At 43.9% G+C, this 15,920-nt stretch overlaps 1 non-coding gene across 1 annotated transcript; it reads right to left on the bottom strand.

Moving 5' to 3' along the window:
- Positions 1 to 14,579: 14,579 nt before the first annotated feature.
- LOC131222161 (small nucleolar RNA R71) lies at positions 14,580 to 14,686 on the bottom strand. Its single transcript, XR_009159869.1, has one exon. It is a non-coding gene; the product is annotated as a small nucleolar RNA R71 (small nucleolar RNA).
- Between the last annotated feature and the right edge of the window lie 1,234 nt (positions 14,687 to 15,920).

Raw genomic sequence — 15,920 nt, 5'->3', positions numbered from 1 at the left:
TCTACCTTTGAAACGGATTGGCTGGTGTACTTCACACCAGCAAGTAGCTAGTGTAAATGACCTCAGCAAGTTTTGGTGGCCCCCACCATGATGTAAGGGTTCCATCCACACAGTCCAGCACTCTGGATGGGTGGGACCCACCTTGATGTATATAATCTATATCTGCACCGTCCATAGGGACGGTGCTGTTTGAGCCGCACCATGATGTAAGGGCATATCCCCACCATCCTTCCATTTCTAAGTTGGAACCCACCCCACACATGTTACACGTGTGGGGTGGGGCCCACCTTAATGTATGTATTATATCAGCATCGTCCAATGGATGGGCTATGTGGGGCCGACTGTGATGTAAATGCCCTGCATCTGCACCGTCCAGTAATCTGGATGATGGAAACCCACCTTAATGTACGTGTTTTATCTGCGCACCTTCCATCTGGATGGTGCATGTGTAGCATGTGGATCCGCACTCTTCATTGCTTAGACGGTGGGCCACTTCAACACATATATTCTATCCAACCGTCCATCTATCTGGACACTAGGCATTTTCAAAAGAATTTTTTTTATAATAATATAATATTATATATATATATATAGATATATGTATATCTGGTGGGCCCACGTGGGACCCACCTTTAATACTTATATTCTATATCCTGCACCGTCCATCCGAACGGTGCCATGTGAGACTCTTTATATGTGGTGCATCTGCACCATCCACTACTTGGGATGGTGGGAATCCCACCTGATGTATGGCTCTTATCCACATCGTCCAGGTGGCTAGACGGTGGGACCCACCGCTGATGTATATATTACATTCACACCATCTAACGAGTGGCCACCTTGATCTATGTGTTACATCCAAACCGTCCAGCCAAACGGTGAGCTCGTCTTAAGGCTTGAGATTAAAAATGAGGCAAACCTATCAGGTGGACCACACTTCAGAAAACAATGGAGAGTTGAACGCCTAACATTGAAATCTTTTAAGGATCATAGAAATTTTGGATCAATATGATATTTATTTTTCCTCTTGACTCAGGTCTTTGTGACCGTATGAATAGACTGGATGGAAATAAACATTATGGTGGGCCCTGGGAATTTTAAATGGTGAAAAACATTATCTCCACTACTATGTGTGGTATGGTCCAGATGGTCTTCCAATGTGATTTATTTTTGGGTAATGCTTTAAAATGATCCCTAAAAATAGGTGAATAGGTGTTGATGGTGCGGCCCATTGATGCGGCCCACTTGATGTATATTGGCCCATTGGTGCGGCCCATATGATGCGGTCCATTTGATGTATATTTGTCCATTGGTGCGACCCATATGATGCAGCCCATTTAATGTATGTTGGCCCATTGGTGCGACCCATATGATGCGGCCCACTTGATGTATATGAGGCACATTGAGATGTATTTGAGGCCTATGGGTTGAGGCCCAATTTAATGTATATGAGGACCATGAGTGAGGCTTAATGAGACGTAGGTGAGGCCTTTATGTGGGGCTAAATGTGTTGTATATGAGGGCCATTGCGATGTGAGATTCCACCATGATGTATGTAGTGATGTTTATGGTGGCCATGCCTTGGGAGCAATGATGGTTTGACGTCCACATTATAAGAGCAATGATGGTTAAATGTCTACATTATAACTCTCCCTAGGGCCCATTGTTAGGCCCATACTTGTAGTGTGTGGGCCGTCTAGGCCCATCTTCGTTATAAATAGAGTTCATTACCATATAACATGCTTAGTATAGCTCCATGATTTATGGTCATACGCATCATATGTATGCTTGATATGAGGAGTGACTGATCATAGCATATGCCTTCATGCATATTATTTATGGGAATCCCTGATAGGCGGAGTTGCCTCACATGAGTGCGTGGTACACGCAGGATTGTTGTATGACTGATAGTATGATTCATGCACATTGCATTTGTATGACATGATTACTGTATGCCCTAGCGATATGAGGGCATTGGCCTCTGCAGGCATATCGTGGATGGTAGTATCGGACACTGAAAATACTATTACTAGAATCGGGCGCCATAGATGTCTGTGAGTAGAAATCCCTAAACCAGATTGTACCAGAGGATGACTCTAATGTCTAGACCGAGTGGATACATGAGCGACGAGGGTTGTATACCAGTAGGCCGCGTATACCACTGTGTTGTGGTCGGTTGGAAAGGGGTGTAACCTTATCCTCTTAAGTGAGAGGGCAATATCTAGATTGAGTTTGACCAGCTTGAGGAATTGGTCCGCTATCAACGAGCTAGGGCCAATATTGGCTGCGGATAGTGAGGCCTCTTCCACTTACCTAGTTGTGCGCTCGGATAGGGGCGACAAGCTGACATAGTGTACTAGACCCCGGTGATTGTCCTGCATGAGAAATGTACTAATATTTGATGCTTTAGTGATGAGTTGCATTGATATGTGGATTCGAACAAGGACTGGCATGCTTGAGTTGCATCTCACATTGGATGGCCTTGGTATGGCCGACATCATTCACTGCTTGCATCATATGGCTTTGATGTGGCCGATAGCATTCATGCCTTGCATTGCATAGCCTTAGTATGGCTGATTACATTCATGGACTTACCAGCAGTTTCGTATTACTCTGATATTGCATTCTGAGCATGCTCATATTGCGCACACACTTACACCACCCTCTAAGCTTCCTATAAGCTTATGCATGATTGATGTGTGCAGGTGATGTCAGGACGTAGTTGCAGCTTAGTTGCAGCAAGTGTGTGCAGTCGAGCTTCAGGAGTTTCCTTTATCATTATCTTGTATTTCCCTTCATATGCATTGTACCTTAAAGTTTTTTATCATAGTAGATATTATGATAGTGTTCTTGTGGTTATTGTTTATGGGTTATGCTTATGGTTATGCTTATTACGAATCAAATTAATGTTGAAAATCCTCCTTGTAGGATTCGAGGATCGAAACCTGGTGTACTATAGAGGTTATCGGCGCCGGATTCGGTGATCGAGAATTTTGTGAGCTCGGTTTCTGAGTTTGGGGGCGTGATAGAAGTAAATTGGTATTAGAGCATAACTTGGGAATAACTGAGAACAACATCACATGTTTGCTATAAGTTCAGGACAATTTGGTCCCGAGTGCGCAACCTTCTGATTTAGTTCCCTAACGTACGTGTATTCGAGAGATTCTTAAGGTTGATAGGCATCCTTGCTGTTTCCTATAGGAGATATCTCCCAGGAGAGCGACCCGAGCGACTCCTGCTCCATCACACGAGGCTCCCGCTCTACCACCTACGACTTCCACTCCACTGCCAAAGATTCCTGCTCCCCAACCCGAGGATGTCATTCCTCCACTTGAGACCGGTGCGGATCCGACCGTACCCGTGAGTGCCTCCCAGTTACAGAAGATGTTGTAAGCTGTGAAGTTTACCCTTCAAGGGCAGGGGAGGCACCCCATTATTTTGCCTACCCAAGTAGAGTAGGAGCGCGCGAGCGCCCTTCTTAAAGAGTTCTGACAGCTCGATCCCCCGCATTTTCAGGGTGAGCCAGATCCTACAGTAACTGAGAGATGGTGCTCTGAGGTGGAGAAGATTTTTGATATGATGCCATGTACGACCCAACAGCAGGTCCGGTTAGCAGTATTTCTTCTGCAGGGTGAGACCGAGCATTAGTGGACCTCCGCTACCCGTGTTTCAGGACCTGATTTCGTATACCGATTCGATCAGCAGTACTTCTTCAACCACATTCGTCAGCAATGAGTGTTAGAGTTCGAGACCTTGGTGCAAGGAGACATGTCTGTGGCATAGTACACGACTCGTTTTGTGGTGTTATCGAGGTTTGCACCGTATTTGGTTGATGATGAGGGGAGGAAGGCCCGCCATTTCAAGAACGGCTTGCGTTATGGTCTAGGAGAATGTGTTATTGGGCATGAGCTCCTGACTTTTTAGGCGGTAGTACGGAGGGCTCAGATTTACGAGACTGAGTGGGCTAGCACGCACAGTGACCGTGATCTAAGGAGAGACCGGAAGAGGTAGACCCCCTCTGGTAGCTCCCATCAGCAGCAGCGTTGTCAGCAACAGAGGCGCATAGGCCACCCAGTCGCCAGGGCACCAATAGTACCAGTGGCACCTCCGGCACTACCTCAGAGGCAGCTTCTCGGTGTTTGTTATGGATGAGGCGGGATAGGACACCATAGGTGAGAGTGTCCCCGACCACAGTAGCAGCAGCTGAAAGCATCGCAGCAGCCTCCACAACAGCAGTTGAGAGCACCACAGCAGCCTTCGCAACTGCAGCGACAGCAGATCCCACTATTGAGGCCCCCTCAGCAGCATCATCAGCACCAACCACCGAGACCTCAGCAGCAAAGGCAACAATTTCAACCACCTCAGCGACACCAGTAGCAGCAATAGCAACAGCACCCTCAGAGGGCATATGCACCTCCTCAGCCAGCTCAGACTAGGTTCTACGCCACTCAGCAGGATCTACAATCATCTGGAGGAGTCGTGGAGGGTATTCTTCCCATCTCTGCATGCACTGCACGAGTTTTATTTGATTTTAGAGTTTCGCATTCGTTCATGTCCGAGGATTTTTATCATTTGACTGGATTGCTAATAGAGTCTGCTAGTGAGGGATTGACTGTATCGAAGCCCTTAGGGAAGTCTACAGTGTTGGGCCTTTTCTGTTTGTCTTACCCCGTGTTGGTGGGAGAGATTTTTTTGCATGTCGACTTGTTTGTGTTACCAATGTCAGATTTTGATGTTATCCTAGGCATCGATTGGCTTGCTGAGTACTATGCCATCTTGGAGTGCTCTGAGAGGACAGTCACATTCTGTATACTAGGCTTTCCGTAGTTCCAGTTCGTTGTCGAGCCCAGTACAGAACCGTTATCTTGTTCGATGTCCTGTACAGTTGAGGAGCCTGTTACCTTGTGTATCGATCAGTTGCCAGTGGTCTGTGATTCTTTTGATGTGTTTCAGGAGATTCTGGGATTATCGTCATGCCGGCATATTGAGTTCCAGATTGATCTCGTGCCCGATACCATGCCTATTTCGAAGGCTCCGTATCATATGACACCGATGGAGTTGAGGGAGCTGCAGCAATATTTGGACGAATTCCATGAGTTAGGATTCATTCGTCCGAGCAGTTCGCCTTAGGGAATGCCGGTGCTCTTCGTCAGGAAGAAGGATGGCTCGTTGAGGCTCTACGTGGATTACACGAGCTCAACCGGTCACGATCAAGAATAAGTATCTGCTTCTGAGGATCAATGACTTATTTGATCAGCTGCAGGGTACACAGTTCTTTTTTAATATTGACCTGTGTTCTGGTTATCATCAGATTCAGGTTCGAGATGAGGACATCCCAAAGTCAGCTTTTAAGACGCGTCATGGTCATTTTGAGTTTCAGGTCATATCCTTCGGACTGACCAATGCACCCACAGTATTCATGCAGTTGATGAACAAGTCTTCCATCTGTATCTTGATCATTTTGTTATGGTATTCATCGACGATATTCTGATACATTCGAGGACCCGTGAGGAGCATTTGCAGCATTTAGAGATTGCGTTGCAGACCCTCCATGCCCACCAGCAGTATGCAAAGCTGGAGAAGTGCGAGTTCTGACAGGAGGAGGTGAAGTTCTTCGGTCACATGGTGACGACGGAGGGTGTTGCAGTGAACCCCTTGAAGGTTGAAGCAGTGCTTCAGTGGGACCAGCCCACGAGCGCATCTGAGATCCGCAGTTTTCTTAGTTTGATGGGCTACTACCGGCATTTCATTGAGGGCTTCTCCCGTATCGTAGCCCCATTTACCAGGTTGACTCGGAAGGGCGTAGAGTTTATTTGGAGTAACGCCTGTGAGCGAGCACTTATGGAGCTGAAGGACCACCTCACGTCCACTCCTGTCCTCACTCTTCCCTCTTGGAGTGATGAATTTGTTATATTTTTTGATGCTTCACGTATTGGCTTGGGTGTTGTCCTGATGCAACACGAGAGACCAATAGCTTATGCATCTCGCCAACTCAAGGTCCATGAGCTGAATTATATCACGCACGATTTAAAGCTGGCAGCAGTTATCTTCGCACTGAATGTGTGGAGGCACTATCTCTATGGGGTTAAGTTCGAGCTCTTCTCTTACCACAAGAGTTTAAAGTACCTATTCTCTCAGTTCGATCTGAACATGAGGCAGACGCATTGGATGGAGCTCCTGAAGGATTATGATTTTGATGTCTAGTATCACCCAGGTAAGGCAAACGTGGTGGCGGATGCCCTCAACAGTCAGCCACGAGGCCTGGTGGCACACTTGATGATTCATGAGTGGAGGATGCTTAAGGATGTGGCAACATATGATTTTGAGTTTGGTCTGCAGTCTTCTATCGTGTAGTTATCGAGCCTATCGATTCAACCCTCTCTTATCGTAAGGGTGATCGAGGCTCAGTAGGCTGATGAGTCATTATAGAGTTATAAGGCTAAGGCAGCATCTGAGAGTCAGTCAGATTGGCAGATTGGTTTAAATGGTAGACTTCACTTCAGATGTCGATTATATGTCCTGGATATTCCTAAGTTGCATAGGGATCTTATGGCCGAGGCACATCGATCACAGTTTTCTATCCACCTTGGCTCGACCAAGATGTTCCGTGACATGAGGCAATAGTATTTTTGAGCTGGGATAAAGCGTTAGATCGCCAGTTTTGTGGCCGAATGTGACACATGCCAGCATAGCAAAGCCGATCATCAGAGACCCCTTGGTCCATTGCAGCCGTTAAGCATCCCAACATGGAAGTGGGAGCACGTATCGATAGATTTCATTATGGGCTTGTCAAGGAGTCAGTGTGGTCATGATGTCATATGGGTTGTTGTGGATCGTCTAACGAAGTCGACACATTTTCTTGCAATTCATGCGATTTGGTCTATGGACCCACTTGCGAGGTTATTCATCGAGGAGATTGTGAGACTGCATGGCATTCCAGTCTCGAACATTTCTGACCGAGACCCGAGGTTCACGTCTCAGTTTTGGGAAAGCTTTCAAAGAGTGGTGTGTTCTGTTTTGTAGCTCAACACCGCGTACCATCCGCAGACCGATGGCTAGACCAAGAGGGTCAATCAGATCCTTGAGGATATGCTTTAAGCCTGCGTGATTGACTTCGGGAGTAGCTGGGATGAGCATCTGCGATTGGCTGAGTTCGCATACAACAACAGCTATCAGGCAACCATTGGCATGAATCCTTTTGAGGCACTGTATGGCAGACCGTGCAGATCTCTGAGTTGTTGGAACGAGGTCGATGAGTGGCATCTCTTAGGTCCTGAGTTTGTGTAGCAGATGTTAGAGGCTATCGATATATCAGGCAGAGGATGTGCACAGCTCAGAGCCAGCAAAAGAGTTTTACTGATTGCTGGCATCGTCCCTTGGAGTTCGCTGTTAGGGACAGAGTGTATCTTAAGGTCTCACCCATGAAGGGCATGGTTCAATTTAGAGCGAAGGGCAAACTTGCCCCGAGATTCATTGGACCTTTCGAGATCATTGAGCGTGTTGGCGCTGTAGCTTATCGGCTTGCCTTGACATCTTAGTTGTCTGGCGTCCACAACATTTTTCATGTCTCTATGCTAAGGAAGTGTGGGTCAGATATAGTTCTGTTATTGATTAGTAACGGCTGGAGGTTCGTGAGGACGCTTCTTACATTGAGCAGCCAGTTCGTATCCTTGATTGGAAGGAGCAGGTCCTTCGACCATGGTCATTCCTTTGGTGAAGGTGTAATGGGGTCACCATTCTATTAATGAGGCATCTTGGGAGCGCAAGGCTGAGATTCGAGAGCGTTATCCCCATCTCTTTGATGATTGATTATATGTTGTATCTTGTATGTTGTCTCCGATTTTATATGACGATGTTATGTTTCCTCTTCCTTTATGAGTTATGTCTAGTTGCAATAATTGTGTAAATTTCGATGATGAATTTTTTTTATTTAGAGGGGAGAGTTATAAGACCCATATCCTAAACTGCACCATTCCGTAGGCTTCCTCGGTCCTCTCGGTCGAATTCCAGTAACCCTCGACCTGTAATTGGCGTTTGCACGTGACCCTAAGTCACATCCCGAAGATCTATATTGGCTCGACTCGAAACTTGTATCCTAGCAACTGCTTCGCCAATGCAGTTCAAACGCTGTGACTCGTGCACCATTCCAATACCCAGGCCAGGAGTTGTGGGCTCGGTTTATTTCGAGGAAAAAATGCTGAGAGAATCTTTACCACCCATCAAATCAATCGATCAATCAAATAAATCAAGTACATGCAACCCAACCCATCCCTCTCTTACACAACCTTACCCAAAGTCAACTCTCTCTCTCTCTCTACCCATCCCTCTCTCACCCAAAATTCAACTCATCCCTCTTCTTACACACCCATCCCTCTCTCCTTACATCACTCCTCTCTCTCTCATTTCTCTCTCATTCCAAGCAACTCCCAAGAGAGAGCAACGTCCAAGCCTTCCAAGAGAGAGCCAAGTATGGCCCACTTCTCTACCACCCAATCTCTTATCTCCACCATCAATCTTCATCATCCACCATCAAAAGTTGAGCATAGGAGCTAAGGAAGCCAAGGAGCCAAGAAGATTTGCAATTAGTGGGTGATACACCATTGATTTTTTTTTGAGGGCCCACTTGTAGTGGGACCCATTTTGATGTATGTGTTGTAATCTAAGAGGGGCCCATAGTGGCAAGGTCCCTCCATCACACCAAGTGTCTCTCTTTCCCTCTATTTTCCTATTGCAGCCCACCTTGATGAATGGACTAGATCAACACCGTGGATGGTGGAAATCCTATCGTGATGCGTGTACATTGTATCCATACCGTCCATGGGATCGTGGACAGTGGGGCCTACTGCATGTGTGGCAGTCCACACTGTCCAGTCTACTGGATGTTGGACTGCACAACAGCAACAATATATATATATATATATATATATATATTACTATGGGCCCCACGTGGTACTCATCCACCGTTGAAACGAATTGGCTGGTGTACCTCACACCAGCAAGTAGCTATTGTAAATGACGTCAGCAAGTTTTGGTGGCCCCACCGTGATGTAAGGGTTCCATCCACACTGTCCAGCACTCTGGACGGGTGGGACCCATCGTGATGTATGTAATCTATATCTACACCATCCATAGGGATGGTGCTGTTTGAGCTGCACCATAATGTAAGGGTATATCTCCACTGTCCTTCCATTGTTGGGTTGGAACCCACCCCACACGTGTTGCACGTGCAGGGTGGTGCCCAGCTTAAATGTATTATATAAGCACCGTCCAATGGACGGGCTGTGTGGGGCCGACCGTGATGTATATGCCTTGCATCTGCAGCGTCCAGTAATCTGGATGGTGGAAACTCACCATAATGTACGGTTTTATCTACGCACCGTCCATCTAAACAGTGCACGTGTAGTGCGTGGATCCGCACCGTCCATTGCTTGGACGGTGGGCCACTTCAACACATATATTCTATCCAGCCGTCCATCTATCTGGATGCTAGGCATTTTTAAAACAAAAGAAAATTATAATAATATAATATTATATATATAGATATATGTATATCTGGTGGGCCCACGTGGGACCCACCTTTAATGCTTGTATTCTATATCCTGCACCATCCATCTGGATGGTGCCATGTGAGACCCTTTGTATGTGGTGCATCCGCACCGTCCACTGCTTAGGACGGTGGGAATCCCACCTAATGTATGGGTCTTATCCACACTATCTAGGTGGTTGGACAGTGGGACCCACCGCTGATGTATATATTACATTCACACCATCTATCGAGTGGCCACCTTGATCTATGTGTTACATACAAACCGTCCATCCAAACGGTGAGCTCGTCTTAAGGCTTGAGATTAAAAATGAGGCAGACCTATCAGGTGGACCACACTTCAGAAAATAGTGGAGAGTTGAACGCCTACCATTGAAATCTTTTAGGGATCACAAAAATTTTAGATTAATACGATATTTGTTTTTCCTCTTGATTCAGGTCTTTGTGACCATATGAACAAATTGGATGGAAAATAAATGTTATGGTGGGCCCTGGGAATTTTAAACGGCGGAAATCATTATCTCCACTGCTATTTGTGGTATGGTCCAGATGGTCTTCTGATGTGATTTATTTTTGGATAATGCTCTAGATGATATCTAAAAATAGGTGAATAGGTGTTGATGGTGTGGCCCATTAATGCGGCCCACTTGATGTATATTTGCCCATTGGTGGGGCCCAAACAATGCGGTCCATTTGATGTATATTGCCCCATTGGTGCGGCCCATTTGATGTATGTTGGCCCATTGGTGCGGCCCATATGATGTGGCCCACTTTATGTATATGAGGCACATTGAGATGTATTTAAGGCCCATGGGTTGAGGCCCAATGTAATGTATATGAGGACCACGAGTGAGGCCCGATGAGATGTATGTCAGGCTTTTGTGTGGGGCTAAATGTGTTGTATATGAGGCCCATTGCGATGTGAGATTCCACCATGATGTATGTAGTGATGTTTATGGCGGCCATGCCTTGAGAGCAATGATGGTTTGACGTCCACATTGTAAGAGCAATGATGGTTAAATGTCTGCATTGTAACTCTCGCTTGGGCCCATTGTTAGGCCCATACTTGTAGTGTGTAGGCCGTCTAGGCCCATCTTCGTTATGAATAGAGTTCATTACCATATAACATGCTTAGTATAGCTCCATGATTCATGCTCATACGCATCATATGTATGCTTGATATGAGGAGTGACTAATCATAGCATATGCCTTTAGGCAGATTGTCTATAGGGATCCCTGATAGGCGGAGTTGCCCCACATGAGCGTACGGTACGCGAAGGATTGTTGTATGACTGATAGTGTGATTCATGCACCTCGCATTTCTATGACATGATTACCGTACGCCCTAATGACATCAGGGTTGTGGCCTCCGTAGGCATATTGTAGATGGTAGGATCGGACACCAAAAATAATGTTACTAGCATCGGGGTGCCACAGATGTCCCTGAGTGAAAATCCCTAAACTTGATGGTACCAAAGGATGGCTCTAGCATCTAGACCGAGTGGATACATGAGCGCACGAGGATCGTATACTAGTAGGCCACGTCTACCATTATGTTGTGGTCATTTGGAAAGGGGTGTAACCTTACCCGCATGAGTGAGGGGGCAATATCTAGGTTTAGTTTGACCAGCTTGAGGAATGGGTCCCCTCTCGATGAGCCGAGCCCAATATTGGTAGGTGGATAGTGAGGTCTCTTCCACTTACCTAGTTGTGCGCTCAGATGAGGGCAGCAAGTTGGTGTAGAGTATACTAAACCCCGGTGATTGTCCAGTGTGAGAACTGTACTGATATTTGATGCTCTAGTGATGAGTTGTATTGATATGTGGATTCGGACGAGGACTGGCATGCTTGAGTTGCATCTCGCATCGCATAGCCTTGGTATGGCCGACATCATTCACTGCTTGCATCGCATGGTCTTGATGTACTCGATAGCATTCATGTCTTGCATCGCATAGCCTTGGTACGGCTGATTACATTCATGGACTTACAGGCATTTCCGCATTACTTTGATATTGCATTCTAAGTACGCTCATATTGTGCACACACTTACACCACCCTCTAAGCTTCCTATAACCTTATACACGATTGATGCATGCAGGTGACGTCAGGACACAGCTGTAGCTTAGTCGCAACAAGAGCGCGCAGTCGAGTTTTAGGAGTTTCTATTATTATTATCTTGTATTTTCCTTCATACGCTTTGTACCTAAATTTTTTTATCATAGTGGATTTTGTGATGGTGTTTTTGTGGTTATTGTTTGGTGAGTTATACTTATGGTTATACTCATTACAAATAAAATTGATGTTAAAAATCCTCCTATAGGATCCCAGGATCAGAATTTGGTGTATGGGTGCCGGGAGCAGAGAATGGGGTACTACGGAGGCTGTCAGCGCTGGATTCGGTGGTCGAGAATTTTGTGAGCCCAGTTTTCGAGTTTGGGGCATGACAAAGGTTGTCCTATGAATTATTTAGAATCAAGGTTTCAATTCTTTATGTAATTGAGATTATTTGTTTCTTCATTCCGCATTATCTCGAAGAATTAGGTATTGTCCTATTCACCCCCCTCCAGGACATCGATAGCTCTTCTTTCACATGAGTATAAAAATAGGCAAACAAAATCACTAAGTAATAACTTTAGCTTAATGGCTCTTATTTACACCCATTTTCGGTGCCCTGACATAGAGTAATGAAAGGTTGCCATGTGTTAATACTATGGGGCTGGTGCTTGTAGAAATCCTACTCACATTCAATAGTATCTTTTTTTTATCTTCCTTCAGTGTTACGCATTCCGTTATTAAAGTGGAGGCATAGACCCTTACACCTGCCATTAGGAGGGAAATTTGGCAAATGCCATGTGACCACATTTATCATGCTAATTAATGAGGCATTTTGCTCACATTTATAAGAGACCCGTCGAGAGAACGGATCTTATCACATATATGGCTATGATACCCTTAGTGAAGCCATCTCTCATAGTCCTTCCAAAATGGAAGATCTTCCTAGAGACATTCGGAGACTCTATAGTGTTCAAGAAGGTTCCAAATATTAAGAGATTGAACTGATATCCAAGCAAACCCAACTTTGGTTCGGACCCAAGTCAAAAGAGACAGACACATCAGCCAAATCGGGTCCCAAGTTGTACACTAATCAGAATTAATAGAATTGGAGAACTAGTTCTGGTCTGGTCTGATAGCATATCAGTATTAGGTGTCAAATCCCTCCGACATACCAGACCATCGGGACCATCCAATACCTTGAAGCGAAAGAGCAGGAGGTGGGCCATCAGATGAGTGGCCATGATCGATTCAGGTCCAGAATCAACCCTTGAGGTTCCCTGGTCTTGGCCTAGTTGTCTTCATTAGAGGGATCTTGATGTTCCCAAGCCTAATCTTTAATGGGTCATTAAGATCTCCATAACAAGATCAATTACAAGAAGAAGATCTGAAAAGCCAACAGTTACAGATCTGTCTATGAGATTCTCCTATCTGAAAAGCACGAAAGATCTAAGATCAACAAGAAAACCCAACGAGGGTCTTTGCTACCTCGATGAGTTATAAAGGAGCATATGAAGAAGTGCTTGGGGCCATAGGCCAAACACATCTAGTTATTTTGATTTTATCTTAGCATATCCTAGCTTGGTTCTAACATAGATCATTACTACCTATCCGCTTTGGCTGCGGTACCTTAGGAGTAGATTAAATATCCACATTCTTAAGTAGTAGGATCATGATCAAATAACTTTTGATTTAGTTGATCAGACCCATCTGGTCACATCTTATCGACCACCTGCCTTGATCATTTTTTTCGATAGATGAATAAGGCATTTATCCTTTTCTTTTTTCATTTATTTCTTTAGATAGATGCTTTATTTATTAAATTTACATCAATCTTAAATAGGGTGAATCAACAACTAAAACAAGGGTTAGGATAATTAGGGTTGGATTCAAAAGTTCTAGTGTTCTTCCGGAGTGAATTTCCCCTCTCATTTTTAGTTATTTTTCATTGATTTATGTTATTTTACCTAATAATTAGCTAAACTATTTGTCGGATTAGTTAAGAAGAATCCTAAAATTTAAATTGTGACAACCAATCATTGTGGGACAATCTCGTAAACATGGCTACACCTGATTTGTATACTTGTGAGTTTAAAATTAATTTAAATCAGGTTGGTTTAAAGAGAACAATAAGTTCTGGCGTTGTTGCTGGGGACTATTTTGGTCTAATAGGATTAATGATTCTCACTTATCATAATTCGTAGTTTTAATTTTTTATTTTACTTGCATCATTTCACAATTTTTAGGAAACTTACTTTATTTTTGTTTTTCTTTTCTATAGGAATTAGGGAAGGAAGCTGGAAGAAAAAGGTCTTCAAAGTGAAAGAGGTGCTCCCAAGTCTTTGGAAATCAATCATCTCCTTTTCCAGGTTCTTTCCTCCAATTTTTGTTTACATAGTTTTATCTTGCTTTTGCATATTAGTTTCATCTTGCTTTTAGGAATTCATGATTTTTAGTTCTAGTTTTATTTCTCCTAGGTTGCATCTTAGTATAACTTGACTCAGTTTATGCTAGGACGTAGATCTCTAAACATGTAACTAGCACCTATTGATCCTGAAATAGAAAGAATATTTGGTAAAAGATTTAGAAACATTTTATTTGAAATGGGGGGACAAGAATGGAATTAAAGCTCTTAAGGACTATTCAACTCTTATCCAAGTAAATGCGTCTTCATGCATAGTGTTGCTAGCCACCATGGCAGCACACTTTGAACTTAAACCTAGGGTCATACAATTGTTGCCTTCCTTCTATGGTTTAGATAAGGAGGACCCATATCATCATGTGAAGGAATTCCTAGACATCTGCTCTACATTTAGGTTTTAAAACTTTTCAGATAATTTGATCTGTTTATGCCTTTTTTCCTCTTTCTCTAAAGGATAAGACAAAAGTATGGTTGAATTCTCTAGAAGTTGGGTCTATCACTATATAGGATCAACTGTCTAAGAAGTTCTTGAACAAGTTCTTCCCCATTCACAAAACTAATGCTCTCCACAGAGAAATTACAACTTTCACACAAAAAGAGGGTGAGAACTTTCACGAATGTTGGGAAAGATGGAAGGATTTACTTCTTAAATGTCTTCACCATGTTTTTGAGAAGTGGCAATATGTTCAATACTTCTATGATAGTTTGACACCCCAAAATTGTTGCATGGTTGATGCCACCAGTGGAGGGTCATCATGACCAAATGTGATGTCAAAGCTTGGAATTTCTTTGAAACCTTGTGTGAAAACTTTCAATAATGGGACTATTCAAATAGAGGTAAAAGAAGTCCCCAGCCATAGAAGAAAGGTGGTATATATGAGATAGGAGTCACACCAGAGCTTTATGCCAAGATTGATAGCCTGACAAAGAAAGTTGATGCTTTGATGTTAAATAATGGACCTCCAAAAACAACTCAAATCGAGTCATGTGCCATATGTTCCAGTCCCACCCATCCTATGTAGTCTTTTCCACTGGTGTAACATTTTCAGAATTTCTTTCTGAACAAGTTCATGCTATGAACACTTTTTGGAGACCTGGGAATGATCCTTACACAGACACCTACAACCCAGGGTTGACTAGACATCCAAATTTTTCTTAGGCAAAAGGACCACAATAGGGAGGACCATCTAGTAACCCCCCTATGCAGTCTTATCCTTAAGATGGTTGTCAACAACTTCAATAGTTCCAAAGTATCAACAACTTCCCACACAACCAAGGAAACCAACTCTTGAAGATATGCTTAATCTTTTTATGCAGAGTTCCCTTCAATTTCAAAAAGATACCCAACGAACTTTACAAGCTAACCAGCAAAGCTTATATGAAAATGCATAACCATTACTGAGTTGGAAGTACAGTTGAGTCATCTTGCTACCACATCGAGTGAGAGAGAGAAGGGTAAGTTCCCTAGCCCACCTATGGAAAATCCAAAAGGACGGTGTGAGATTGGCTTTAATTCTAACCAGGAACAATATCATAAACAAGACAAATCAATCACTACCCTTAGGTCTAACAAACATATCAAGAACCAAGTAGAGATGCCTCGGGAAGAACCGAATTCCAAATTAGAAGACCAAAATGAAGAGGAGAGACACACTAGTGAATCCAAAGTCTAAAAGCTCTCTAATTCTCCAGGAACCACTCATGTGCCCTCCTATGTGCCTAAATCTCCTCTTCCTCAATGTCTCGCACCAATTAAGAAAGGAAACAACTTTAACAACATATTGGACATGTTTAAACAGGTGTAAATCAACATTCCATTGCTTGATGCTATCAAGCAAGTCCCTATTTATGCTAAGTTTCTTAAAGATCTATGCACTCAGAAGCGTAAGCTGAATATTCACA

This window comes from Magnolia sinica, chromosome 12, assembly GCF_029962835.1.
Source record: "Magnolia sinica isolate HGM2019 chromosome 12, MsV1, whole genome shotgun sequence".
In the NCBI taxonomy this organism is placed as follows: Eukaryota; Viridiplantae; Streptophyta; class Magnoliopsida; order Magnoliales; family Magnoliaceae; genus Magnolia; species Magnolia sinica.
Note: the sequence above shows the minus strand (reverse complement) of the source record. Positions and strands in the feature narration are given on the sequence as shown.